A 14,870-nucleotide genomic window follows, 5' to 3' on the forward strand; every position below is an offset into this window, starting at 1 on the left:
ATCCGCTTCACACGTAGATCCCGCCATGATGCTCTGCTTGGAACTGCACCAACTGACAGCTGCACCATTCAATATAAATACGTATCCGGTTTGTGACTTAGAGTCATTCGGATCAGTGTCAAAGCTAGCATCAACGTAACCATTTACAACGAGCTCTTTGTCACCTCCATAAACAAGAAACATATCCTTAGTCCTTTTCAGGTACTTCAGGATGTTCTTGACCGCTGTCCGGTGATCCAATCCTGGATTACTTTGGTACCTCCCTGCCAAACTTATAGCAAGGCGCACATCAAGTCTGGTACATAGCATAGCATACATGATAGAAGCTATGGTTGAGGCATAGGGAATGACTTTCATTTTCTCTCTATCTTCAGCAGTGGTCGGTCATCGAGTCTGACTCAACTTCACACCTTGTAACACAGGCAGGAACCCTTTCTTTGACTGGTCCATTTTGAACTTCTTCAAAACTTTATCAAGGTATGTGCTTTGTGAAAGTCCTATTAAGCGTCTTGATCTATCTCTATAGATCTTGATGCCCAATATATAAGCAGCTTCACCGAGGTCTTTCATTGAAAAACTTTTATTCAAGTATCTTTTTATGTTATCCAGAAATTCTACATCATTTCCAATCAACAATATGGCATCCACATATAATATTAGAAATGCTATTGAGCTCCCACTCAGTTTCTTGTAAATATAGGCTTCTCCGAAAGTCTGTATAAAACCATATGCTTTGATCACCTCATCAAAGCGTATATTCCAACTCCGAGATGCTTGCACCAGTCCATAGATGGATCGCTGGAGTTTGCACACTTTGTTAGCACCTTCAGGATCGAAAATCCTTCTGGTTGCATCATATACAACTCTTCTTTAAGAAATCCATTAAGGATTGCAGTTTTGATGTCCATTTGCCAGATTTCATAATCATAAAATGCGGCGATTGCTAACATGATTCAGACAGACTTAAGCATCGCTATGGGTGAGAAAGTCTCATCGTAGTCAACTCCTTGAACTTGTCGAAAACCTTTTGCGACAAGTCGAGCTTTGTAGACAGTAACATTACCATCAGCGTCAGTCTTCTTCTTGAAGATCCATTTATTCTCTATGGCTCGCCGATTCGGGCAAGTCCACCAAAGTCCAGACTTTGTTCTCGTACATGGATCCTATCTCAGATTTCATGGCCTCAAGCCATCTATCGGAATCTGGGCTCATCATAGCTTCTTCATAGTTCGTAGGTTCGTCATGGTCTAGTTGACCTATGAGGTTCAGGATTACCGTACCACTCTGGTGCGGATCGTGCTCTGGTTGACCTATGAGGTTCAGTAGTTACTTGATCTGATGTTTCATGATCATCATCATTAGCTTCCTCTCCAGTTGGTGTAGGCATCACGGGAACGGTTTTCTGTGATGAGCTACTTTCCAATTCGAGAGAAGGTACAATTACCTCATCAAGTTCTACTTTCCTACCACTCACTTCTTTCGAGAAAAACTCCTTCTCTAGAAAGTTTCCATTCTTGGCAACAAAGATCTTGCCTTCAGATCTGTGGTAGAAGGTGTACCCAATTGTTTCCTTAGGGTATCCTACGAAGACACAATTCTTCGATTTGGGTTCGAGCTTATAAGTGTCGCAACCCCAAACTTTAAGAAACGACAGCTTAGGTTTCTTGCCAAACCATAGTTCATACGGTGTCGTCTCAACGGATTTAGACGGTGCCCTATTTAACGTGAATGCAGTTGTCTCTAATGCATAATCCCAAAACGATAGTGGTAAATTGGTAAGAGACATCATAGATCACACCATAACTAATAAAGTACGGTTACGACGTTCGGACACACCATTACGCTGTGGTGTTCCAGGTGGCGTGAGTTGTGAAACTATTCCACATTGTTTTAAATGAATGCCAAACTCGTAACTCAAATATTCGCCTCCACGATCAGATCGTAGAAACTTTATTTTATTGTTACGATGATTCTCCACTTTAATATGAAATTCTTTGAACTTTTCAAAATGTTTCACACTTGTGTTTCATTAAGTAGATATACCCATATCTTCTCAAATCATCTGTGAAGGTCAGAAAATAATGATACCCGCCGCGTGCCTCAACACTCATCGGACAACATACATCGGTATGTATTATTTCCAATAAGTCATTAGCTCGCTCCATTGTTCCGGAGACCGGAGTTTTAGTCATCTTGCCCATGAGGCATGGTTCGCAAGTATCAAATGATTCATAATCAAGTGATTCCAAAAGCCCATCTGCATGGAGTTTCTTCATGCACTTTACACCAATATGACCTAAACGTTAGTGCCACAAATATGTTGCACTATCATTACCAACTTTGCATCTTTTGTCATCAATATTATGAATATGTGTATCACCACAATCGAGATTCAACAAAAATATACCACTCTTCAAGGGTGCATGACCATAAAAGATATTACTCATATAAATAGAACAGCCATTATTCTCTGATTTAAATGAATAGCCTCGCACTAAACAAGATCAAGATATAATGTTCATGCTCAACGCTGGCACCAAATAACAATTATTCAGGTCTAAAACTAATCCCGAAGGTAGATGTAGAGGTAGCATGCTGATGGTGATTACATCGACCTTGGAACCATTCCCGACGCGCATCGTCACCTCGTCCTTAGCCAATCTTCGTTAAATCCGTAGCCCCTGTTTTGAGTTACAAATATGAGCAACCGAACGAGTAACAAATACCCAGGCGCTACTACGAGCGTTAGTAAGGTACACATCAATAACATGTATATCAAATATACCTTTGTTCACTTTGCCATCCTTCTTATCCGCCAAATACTTGGGGCAGTTCCGCTTCCAGTGACCATTCCCTTTGCAGTAGAAGCAGTCAGTTTCAGGCTTGTGTCCAGCTTTGGGCTTCTTCCCGGGACTGGCAACTTGCTTGCCATTCTTCTTGAAGTTCCCCTTCTTTCCCTTGCCCTTTTTCTTTAAACTAGTGGTCTTGTTAACCATCAACACTTGATGCTCCTTCTTGATTTCTACCTCCGCAGCTTTGAGCATTGCGAAGAGCTCGGGAATTGTCTTCTCCATCCCTTTCATATTGTAGTTCATCACGAAACCTTTGTAGCTTGGTGGCATTGATTGGAGAACTCTATCAATAACACTATCATCTTGAAGATTAACTCCCAGCTGAGTTAAGTGCTTATGATATCCAGACATTCTGAGTATGTGTTCACTGACAGAACGGTTCTCCTCCATCTTGCAGCTATAGAATTTGTTGGAGACTTCATATCTCTCAACTCGGGCATTTGCTTGAAATATTAACTTCAACTCCGGGAACTTCTCATATGCTCCATGACGTTCAAAACGTCTTTGAAGTCCCGATTCTAAGCTGTAAAGCATGGCACACTGAACTATCGAGTAGTCATCAGATCGAGCTTGCCAGACGTTCAAAACATCAGCATCTGCTCTTGCAGCAGGCCTTTCACCTAGCGGTGCATCAAGGACATAATTCTTCTATGCAGCAATGAGGATAATCCTCAAGTTATGGACCCAGTTCGTGTAATTGCTACCATCATCTTTCAACTTAGCTTTCTCTAGGAACGCATTAAAATTCAAGGGAACGGTAGCACGGGCCATTGAGCTACAACATAGATATGCTAATACTATCAGGACTAAGTTCATGATAAATTAAGTTCAATTAATCAAATTACTTAAGAACTCCCACTTAGATAGACATCCCTCAAGTCATCTAAATGATACGTGATCCAAATCAACTAAACCATGTCCGATCATCACGTGAGATGGAGTAGTCATCAATGGTGAACATCTCTATGTTGATCATATCTACTATATGATTCATGTTCGACCTTTCGGTCTCCAGTGTTCTGAGTCCATGTCTGTACATGCCAGGCTCGTCAAGTTTAACCCGAGTATTCCGCATGTGCAAAACTATCTTGTACCTGTTGTATGTGAACGTAGAGTCTATCACATCCGATCATCACGTGGTGTCTCAACACGACGAACTGTCGCAACGGTGCATACTCAGGGAGAACACTTATACCTTGAAATTTAGTTAAGGGATCATCTTATAATGCTACGGCCGTACTAAGCAAAATAAGATGCAGAAAAGATAAACATCATATGCAATCAAAACATGTGACATGATATGGCCATCATCATCTTTGTGCTTTTGATCTCCATCTCCAAAGCATCGTCATGATCTCCATCGTCATTGGCTTGACACCTTGATCTCCATCGTAGTGTCGTGGTCGTCTCGCCAACGATTGCTTATACAACTATCACTAACGCATAGTGATAAAGTAAAGCAATTACACGGCGTTTGCATTTCATACAATAAAGAGACAACCATAAGGCTCCTTCCGGTTGCCAGTAACTTTTACAAAACATGATCATCTCATACAATAACGTATTTCACATCATGTCTTGACCATATCACATCACAACATGCCCTGCAAAAACAAGTTAGACATCCTCTACTTTGTTGTTGCAAGTATTACGTGGCTGCTATGGGCTTCTAGTAAGAACTGTTCTTAACTACGCATCAAAACCACAACGGTGTTTCGTCAAGTTTGCTGTTTTAACCTTCTTCAAGGACCGACCGCAGTCAAATTCGATCCAACTAAAGTAGGAGAAACAGACACCCGCCAGCCACCTTTATGCAAAAACTAGTTGCATGTCTGTCGGTGGAACCGGTCTCATGTGCGTGGAGATGTAAGGTTGGTCCGGGCCGCTTCATCCCACAATACTGCCGAATCAAAATAAGACATTGATGGTAAGCAGTATGACTATCACCGTGCACAACTCTTTGTGTTCTACTCGTGCATATCATCTACGCATAGACCTGGCTCGGATGCCACCGTTGGGAAACATTGCATGGAAAAACAAAAAAATTCTACACACACGCAATGGTCTATCCATGGAGATGCATAGCAACCTCGTAGACCGTAAACGGAAGCGTTTCACAACACGGTTGATGTAGTCGAACTTTCTTCGTGCTCCACCGATCGAGTACCGAACGTACGGCACCTCCGAGTTCTGCACACGTTCAGCTCGGTGATGTCCCTCGCCTTCTTCATCCAGCAAGGTGTCAAGGTTGTAGATGAGTTCCGTCAACACGACGCCGTGATGACGGTGATGGTGAAGTGATCCTCGTATGGCTTCACCTAAGCACCGTGAGAATATGACCGAGGGTGTAAATTGTGGAGGGGGCGCCGCACACGGCTAACAATTGATGTTGTGTCTTCTAGGCGCCCCCGTCCCCACATATATATAGGTGGGAGGGGAGGAGAGGCAACCAGGGGGCACCCCAAGTAGGCCGAATCCTACTTGGGGCCTTCCCCAATTCGGCCTCCCCTTCCATAATTGCCAGAGGGGGAAAAGGGAAGAGGAAGGAGAGAAGGAAATGGGGGGGGGGGCGAACCCCTTGTGGGCTGGTGTGCTCCCCTCTTATGGCCCATATGGCCCATATCTTCCCCCGGGGGGTCCTGGTAACCCCCCGGTACTCCGATAAATACCCGATCCACTCCGGAACACTTCCGGTGTCCGAATACTATCATCCTATATATCAATCTTTACCTCTCGACCATTTCGAGACTCCTAGTCATGTCCGTGATCTCATCCGGGACTTCGAACAACATTCGGTCACCAAATCACATAATTCATATAATACAATATTGTCATCGAACGTTAAGCGTGCGGACCCTACGGGTTCAAGAACTATGTAGACATGACCGAGACACCTCTCCGGTCAATAACCAATAGCGGAACCTGGATGCTCATATTGGCTCCTACATATTCTACAAATATCTTTATCGGTCGAATCGTTATGACAACATACACAATTCCCTTTGTCTGTCGGTATGTTACTTGGTCGAGATTCGATCGTCGGTATGTCTATACCTAGTTCAATATCGTTACCGGCAAGTCTCTTTACTCGTTCCGTAATGCATCATCCCATGACTAACTCATTAGTCATTTGCTTGCAAGGCTTATTATGATGTGCATTACCGAGAGGGCCTAGAGATACCTCTTCGATACTTGTAGTGACAAATCCTAATCTCGATTCATGCCAACCCAACAAAACACCTTCGGAGATACCTGTAGAGCATCTTTATAATCACCCAGTTATGTTGTGACGTTTGATAGCACACAAGGTATTCCTCCGGTATTCGGGAGCTGCATGATCTCATAGTCAAAGGAATGTGCATTTGACATACATGAAAGCAGTAGCAATAAAACTGAACGATCAATATGTTAAGCTAACGGATGGGTCTTGTCCATCACATCATTCTCCTAATGATGTGATCCCATTATCAAATGACAACTCATGTCCATTGTTAGGAAACCTTAACCATCTTTGATCAACGAGCTAGTCTAGTAGAGGCTCACTAGGGACACAATGTTTGTCTATGTATTCGCACATGTATTTAGGTTTCTGATCAATACAATTCTAGCATGAATAATAAACATTTATCATGAATAAGGAAATATAAAATAACAACTTTATTATTGCCTCTAGGGCATATTTCCTTCAGCTTCATGAGCGGTGCGGGCACACAAAAAGGAAATTCATTTTGAAAATTTGAGTTGGCACATGCAAATTTACTTAGAACGACAGAGAAATACTGCATATAGGTAGGTATGGTGGACTCATATAGCATAACTGGGTTTAAGGATTTTGGATGCACAAGTAGTATTCCCACTTAGTGTAAGGAAAGGCTAGCAAATAGATTGAGAAGCAACCAACAAAAAAAATCTCATAAACAAGCATTAAGCATAACTAACACCAAATATTGCACCACAAGCAGGATGCAATTTCATTGCATAACCGTTGACTTTCGTGCTTGCATAGGGAATCACAAACCTTAACACCAATATTCTTACTAAAGCATAATTACTCACCAACATGACTCAAATATTATTATCATCGTATCTCAAAACTATTACAAAGAATCAAGTTTATAATGTCCAGTGATCTTCATGAATGTTTTTATTATATCCCTCTTGGATACCTATCACTTCGGGACTAATTTCATATATTACCATTGTTTATAACAAGCTAAAACAAATTTAAGTGAAGAACATGAGCATGATTTTTTTTCATCTCTCAAAATAATATAAGTGAAGTATGATAGAATTTCTTAAAAAAATTACTAACTCTAAAATTAATCTAAGTGAAGCATGAGAGTATTTATTCAAAAATTAAAGCACCATCGTGCTTAAAAAGATATAAGTGAAGCACTAGAGCAATTCCATAGCTCAAAGAATTTAAGTGAACCACATAGAGCAATTCTAACGAATCATAGCATCATTATGGCTTTCTCAAATAGGTGTGTCCAACAAAGATAATTGCATCAAACTAAAAAGCAAAAAACAAGCAAAGACTCAAATAATACAAGACGCTTCAAGCAAAATCCCTTTTTTGGTGGTGGAACTCCCAGTATCCCTTCTATTATTTCACATGCAGCATTAGCATCAATCTCAATAAAATTCCCTTTAGCGGCAAAATCCAAGAGTTGTCTATGATGCATAGCTAAACCTATATAAAAATTATGAAGCAAAATATTTGCATCTCCCTTTATGTTACAGATGCGGTAGGATTACATTAATCTATACCAAGCATCTTTCAAATTTTCTCCTTGCTTTTGTTTGAAGTATAGAACTTAAAAACCTTGTGACAAAGGAACAGTAGTCATGCTAGTCATAGCTAAAAGGTAGGAAATCAAGATACATGCAAACAAAAGATCGAACGAGAAAAAGGCACACAAAAAGAAGGCAAATATTTTTGTGCTTTTTGCAAAAATGTTTTAGAAGTGGGGGAGATGAAAACGAGAGGCAAATGGCAAATAATGTAGATTGCAAGGAGATGAGATTTGTGATTAGGAACCTGATAGATGTTAATGATGTCTCCCCGGCAACGGCGCCAGAAATTCTTCCTGATTGCTTGTATCTGCGTTGGTACTTCCCCAAAGAGGAGAGGATGATGCAACACAGCAACGGTAAGTTTTCCCTCAGTTATGAAACCAAGGTTATCAATCCAGTAGGAACCAAGCAACACTATGTAAATAGTACCTCCACACAAATAACAAATACTCGCAACCCAACGTGTAAGAGGGGTTGTCAATCCCTCCTCGGTATTAAGATAGGTTAAACTGTATGAGATTGGGTAAATAGATCTAGTGAAAACACAAAATAAATAAATAAATAAATAGTGCAGCAAGGTATTTTTGGGTTTTTGGAATAATAGATCTGAAAACAATATGGTAGAAAATATACTCGGGGGCCATAGATTTCACTAGTGGCTTCTCTCGAGAAAATAGCATACGATGCGTAAACAAATTATTGTTGGTCAATTGATAGAAGAGCAAATAATTATGACGATATCAAAGGTAATGATCATGTATATAGGCATCACGTCCGAGATTAGTAGACCGAAACGATTCAACATCTACTACTATTACTCCATACATCGACCGCTATCCAGCATGCATCTAGTGTATTAAGTTCAGGGAGAAACGGAGTAATGCAATAAGAACGATGACATGATGTTGACAAGATCTATTCATGTAGGATTTAGACCCCATCCTTTTATCCTTAATAGCAACGATACATGTGTGCCTCACTACCCCTTCTGTCACTGGGTGAGAACACCGCAAGATTTAACCCATCACAAAGCACCTCTTCCCATTGCAAGAAAAATCAATCTAGTTGGCCAAACCAAACCAAAGTTTCGGAGAAGAAATGCGAGGCTATAATAATCAACATATAAGAGATCAAAGAAGACTCAAATAATATTCATAGATAGAACTGATCATAAACTAGCAATTCATCGGATCCCAACAAACACACCGCAAAAAGTCATTACATCAAAAAGATCTCCAAGAACATCAAGGAGAACAATGTATTGAGAATCAAAAAGAGAGAAGAAGCCATCTAGCTACAGCCTACGGACCCGTAGGTCTGTGGCGAACTACTCACGCATCATCGGGGGAGGACCAATGAGGATGATGAACCCCTTCGTGATCGTGTTCCCCTCCGACAAGGTGCCGGAAGAGGGATCTAGATTGGATCTCATGGTTCTGGAACTTGCGGCGGCTGGAATTGTGTTTCGTCGACTCCCCTAGGGTTTCTGGAATATTTGGGTATTTATAGAGCTGAGAGGCGGTTGAAAGGACCTCAGTGGGCTCCACCACCCATCTGGGCGCGCCAGGGGCCTCTGGCGCGCCCGGGTGGGTTTTCGGCCCCACGGACCTCCCCTCTGGCACTTTCTTGGCTCCCAAGTTGTCTTCTAGGCAGAAACAAATCTCCAAAAAGGTTCGCTGCGTTTGGACTCCGTTTGATATGGATATTCTGTGAAGTAAAAAAAGCAAAAAACAGCAACTGGCACTGGGAACTATGTCAATAGGTTAGCCCAAAAAATGATATAAATTTGGTATAAAATGAATGTAAAATATCCAAGAATAATAATATAACAACATGGAACAATAAAAAATTATAGATACATTGGAGACATATCATCAATTCACATGTTATGGTTCAAACAAGGCATTCTCTTGAAACTTAACAACCTATGTTATTAGTCACCAAACAATTGCAATTCAACTTATCAACAAAGTCTAAGTAAGAGCTCCACATACGCAGTTATCATATAATCTTCTATGATTGATAGTACTCAAAGCATATTTTTAGAACAAATGGCATCCATCGAACACAGAGAAAGATAGGGGCTTTATATTTCGCCTTCCAACTCATTTATCATAAAGATAATTGTCAACAATAATAACTCATGATCAAATATATTTGAATGGTCATATGTGCCTGGATCTTTCCCCACCACATGATACTTGCCAACTAGAGAATAATTGAGATTGAAATGATAAGGAATACTATTGACTATTGCATAAAAGTAAATACACAAAGTACAAGATAGGCCCTTCGCAGAGGGAAGCGGAGGTTGTCATGCGCTTTTTATTTTTGGGTGTGCAAGCCCTTATTGCAAAGGAACGTCACGTTATATTGCCCTTTGTGATAGCGACCTTTATTACGCAGCCCATCACTTTTATTTCTTTACCATCACAAGTTCGTACATTGCTTATTTTCCCTTGCAATAAAAGATCATACATATTTTAGGAGAAATTTTTATTGCTTTTTGCACTAATGACAACTTACTTGAAGGATCTTATTCAATCCATAGGTAGATATGGTGGACACTCATGACAAGAAACTGGGTTTAAGGGTTTTTTGGATGCACAAGTAGTATCTCTACTTAGTACGGATTTTTGGATAGCAAAAGATCCTATGCAAGCACCACATGTTGAAGGATCCATAACAAAATAACTTCTATGCAAATATACCCAAACATAACTCATTACGTTGTCTTCTTGTCCAACTTCAACTAATTTGCTGAAATTTGAAAATAATTAATGGGTATTCACAATCATAAAATATGTCCAAGATAATATATTTGTTTGTGAAAGTTCTCTTCCTTATACTAATCATTCATGAATTGCTTGTATGACCAATATTGTGATTGTCAAGCTTCAATAGATTTTGCTTTCTAAACCAAATATGAAATATTTATAAGCATGAGACAAGCATATGAAGCACATATAATTTTCAAAGTTATGATATTCAACCCATTCAACAATTTACTCTTAGGATATAAGTGAAGAACGAGAGTAAATGAAATACTACTCCAAAAAGATATAAGTGAAGATCAAATGAGTAGTTAAGTAAATAGGTAGCTATGTGAGGACTCTATTTCATTTAGAAATTTTAGATCTTAAATATTTTATTAACAACAAAGAAAACAAAATAAAATGATATTCTAAGAATAACACGTAGCATGCAAAGAAGCAAAAACCTAGGCTCAACCAAATCTGACCAATAGTTGTTGAAGAAGAAAGGTGGGACGCCTACCGAGGCATCCCCAAGCTTAGATGCTTGAGACTTCTTGAAATATTAATTTGGGATACCCTGGGCATCCCCAATCTTGAGCCCTTGTGTCTCCTTAATTCCTCTCATATAATGGTTTCACTAATCCTTAAAAACTTCATCCACACAAAACTCAACAAGAACTCGTAAGACATAGTACAACGAGGTGCTATACAAATGGTTTTTAACCCCTTTCCGCAACGGCATTTGGAACCGTCGCCTAGTGAGTGACGGCGATAGGGGGTCCTTCCCACACGACCCAGAAACCGTCGGGGATATTCCCTCCTGGCACACACGCTCGGAAAAATGAGGTCGTGTGCGACCGGCGAGTGCACGTATTTAGTTAGTACCATCCTGTAGTGAACTGATGTATTCTTCATTGTGCAGACAAAGATCTTGTTGTTTTTTGTTGCTAATTTCTTTATCCTAACAATCTTTCTGAGTTTCTTGTCATGAATGATATTCATGGACAACCCATTTCCCCATATGCAAAAAGGGTCGAACAGTGGGTCAAAACCTCTGACAACAGGACCTACATGTGGAAGACCAAATTGTTAAAAACCTAAATATTAGCATGGTTCCTGCAATTGCACAATAATGTGCTATTAGACAACGGACCATGCACGTGCTAACCTCGATTGTAAACCTCGGTGCTTCCCATTGTTTCCCTGCAACACATATAAGGTAGTTAGTCATCAGGTTAAGTAAGGGTTCACATGCTATCAGTAAAATATGTTGATGAAAAGTAAGCACACTGCAGATTCATCAGATTAATTCAAGCCACATGGAAAACCCATTTATCCAAACCAAGCATGATTAAGAACTAGGAAATATAGCACTTGTATATGTTTCTCATGTATTAAGTGCAGCCAAATTCGATTTATTCCTCACATGCACATCAATACAAAATTCTACCCATGACAATTGGACATCGCATTGCAGAATTGAACCAAACAGTTAACTAAACACCACAACAAATGAACCAAACATTAACTGAGCACCACATTGCACAATATAACATACTCCTAATAGAAGATCAGACAGTTAACCAAACCAAGCATGCTTAACAACTTGGAAATATAGCAATTTTATTTGTTTCTGATGTATTTAGTACAGCCAAATTCAACTTATTCCTCACATGGTATACAATAACAGAATGCACCCACAACAATTGAACATCACATTGCAGAATTGAACCAAACAAGACAGTTAACTAAACACCACAACAAATAAACCAAACGTTAACTGAGCACCACATTGCACAATATAACATACTCCTAATAGAAGATCAGATAGTTAACCAAACCATGCATGCTTAACAACTTGGAAATATAGCAATTGTATTTTTTCTCATGTATGTTGTACAGCCAAATTCGATTTATTTCTAACATGGTATACAATAACAGAATGCACCCACAACAATTGAAAATCGCATTGCAGAATTGAACCAAACAGCCAACCGCGTCGCATTGTCGGTGCACGAGGCGTCGACGGTGGCATTGATGGCGAGGTGCCCCTCCAAGATCTTGGGGTCAACACGATTGGAAGCCATCGCGACCTCATCCACGCGTGCGGCCACGAATTGCTTCTCCGCTGCCAAATGCTCCTTGAGATCCTGTCTATACTGCGCGCACCATGGCTTAGGGCGGCACTTATTTGGTGGAGGGGTCAGTGATTTGGGTGGAAGGTGTCGCGCGGACGGTCGGGGCATGTGGGATGTGGAAGGAGGAGGAGGATGGGGGTCGGGTGTGGATTTCCTGCCTGGATAGGCAAGGCCGAGCAGCGTGAAGGAGGGTCGTCGGCGAGGAGGCGGCGCTGCAAGCAGGGAGTGAAGGTTTCAACTTGGAAAGGAAGGCGGAAACAGGGGAATTGTGGCTTTTGGTGAGGGGGAGGGGGCGGGGAGGTAGATATTTCCGGGGAAGCCAAAATTTTGGAATCGCTTCGGCGAAAAAACTGGCACGCAAAGTGTCATCACACACGGTCCCTTATTCAGAACTGTGTATGATATGTGAACATCACAAACGATTCATATAGTTTAACCCGTGTGTGATGAGTTTGAACGTCAAAATATTTTGGTTCGAATTTCCCTGGTTACAGTGGTCATCCACGTCATTGCATAATTTGGGTACACAAACGAGACTACGGCACACCCACACTTCTTAATCGACCAAGTTCAGCAATTAAACAGAGCTAGCTGACCTAAACATTACTCTAACTGTCGGGTGGTAGGTGCGACATATGCCAACGGGTGGCTTATCATTGTGGGAGCCAGTAAGACATCGCCGGTGCGTGGAAACGGGATAAGGCGAAGACATGCACGCCGGCGAATCTTACCCAGGTTCAGGGCTCTCCATGGAGATAACACCCCTAGTCCTACTCTGTGGGGTCTCCGCATGATCACTATATCAACACAAGTGGCTACAAGTGGCTCCTTGAGCTGTTTGGCTAGAGGAGGAAGAAGGTCAAGGCTAGCTCTCCTCTTCTCTCTATGTGGTGTATAAAACTCTAAGAGATCAACCCTTTGCATGGGTGCCCTGGGGGGTTTATATAGGCCTACCCCCAGGGGTACAATGGTAATCCGGCTGGATGCGGGTCTAGGCCGTCAGTGTCTGTATCCGCCGGCTTCTCCGCCGGCCGCTGGGGCCCGCCGACTGGTGGGTCCCGCCGGCTGCTGGTTACTGTAGCCTCGCCCCTGATGACGAGGGCTTTGCCGAGGTATGCATGGCTACAGTGCCGCCGTCCGGCGGGCTCTCACTGTAGCCCTACCTCGTCTTGTCTCCTTAATGATGCACATACTTCGAGGAAGTGAGGTAGCCGGCTACACCCCAGGCCGACTAGAGGGGGGCTTGGCTGCCTTCGAGCGTCTCTCTGGCTGAAGGGCCCCGCCGCCCGCAGGCCGTACTGACAGCCTGTCATGGGTGGTGTCATGGTCAACATGGCTACAGCGCCACGCCGGACAGGGGATGGCCGACCCATACAGCGCACTGTGGCCATGCGTGCTCCGGGATTCAGGGGTGGCAGATTTTACTGTAGCCACGCCCCGTCTTGTCACCGTTATGTGGGTGCAGTCCTTGAGGGTGCAATCTTAGCCGCTTGCCGGGAGCCGGCCCTCTTCTGGCCGGCATCGTGGAGTCGATCTTCTTGTGGCTTTCAGGGTCAGGCCGCCTTCCAGTAGTCGGCCTGTGAGATAGCCGGCCAGGGGAAGGCGGCCCTGTGCTTTGGGTGCTTGAAGGCTTGATCGGCCCGATAATTTTTGAAGAGCCAGGGGGAGTCGGTTAGGCTACCCGTGGTTATTTACTCCGACAGTAGTCCCCGAAGCTGGTTGGGCTTCGCGACTGAAAGGAGGACGAGAAGCTTAATCAGCTTCCTATCCTGAGGAGCCAGCAGCTAGAAGCCGGCTTTGATATGGTGCGCCGTCTTGGTGAGGCTTCGAAATCTGAAGGCGGGAATCAGCTGGTGCGTGCGCCTGGTTGCGGGCCGGCCGCTTGCCGCCCGCGCACCACGTGGCGCCCACCAGCTGGGAGAGCCTGCCAGCCCACGCGCGTGACGGGACGCCGCCACAGGCCGGGGCCCGCCACTTCCACGCCTCGGCCCGGGTGTGGATCTTCTGTGGCCCAAAACAGGCCATTCGCCTTCCAACGGCAGTTTCCGCACGCCGTTAGGGCGCAATAATCGCGGGACGTGGGCGAGTGGGCGCAGTTAATCCCATGCCCCCACGCCTCGCCTCCTCGGTTTCGCCGCACGAGGCTATAAATAGGGGGAGGAGGAGGAGCAGCAGACGCTCGCACGCTCGCCCTCGCTCCGCCATCTCCTTCTTCTTCTTCTTCTTCATCGCCGTAGCCCCTCGCTGCCGTGCCTTCCCTCCAGTCTTTGCACTACCCCGCAGCTTCGCCGCCGCGGGGCCGTGCTTTCGCCGTCGCCGCGCCTTTT

The sequence above is a fragment of the Triticum aestivum genome, chromosome 7D (assembly GCF_018294505.1).
Source record: "Triticum aestivum cultivar Chinese Spring chromosome 7D, IWGSC CS RefSeq v2.1, whole genome shotgun sequence".
Classification (NCBI taxonomy): domain Eukaryota; kingdom Viridiplantae; phylum Streptophyta; class Magnoliopsida; order Poales; family Poaceae; genus Triticum; species Triticum aestivum.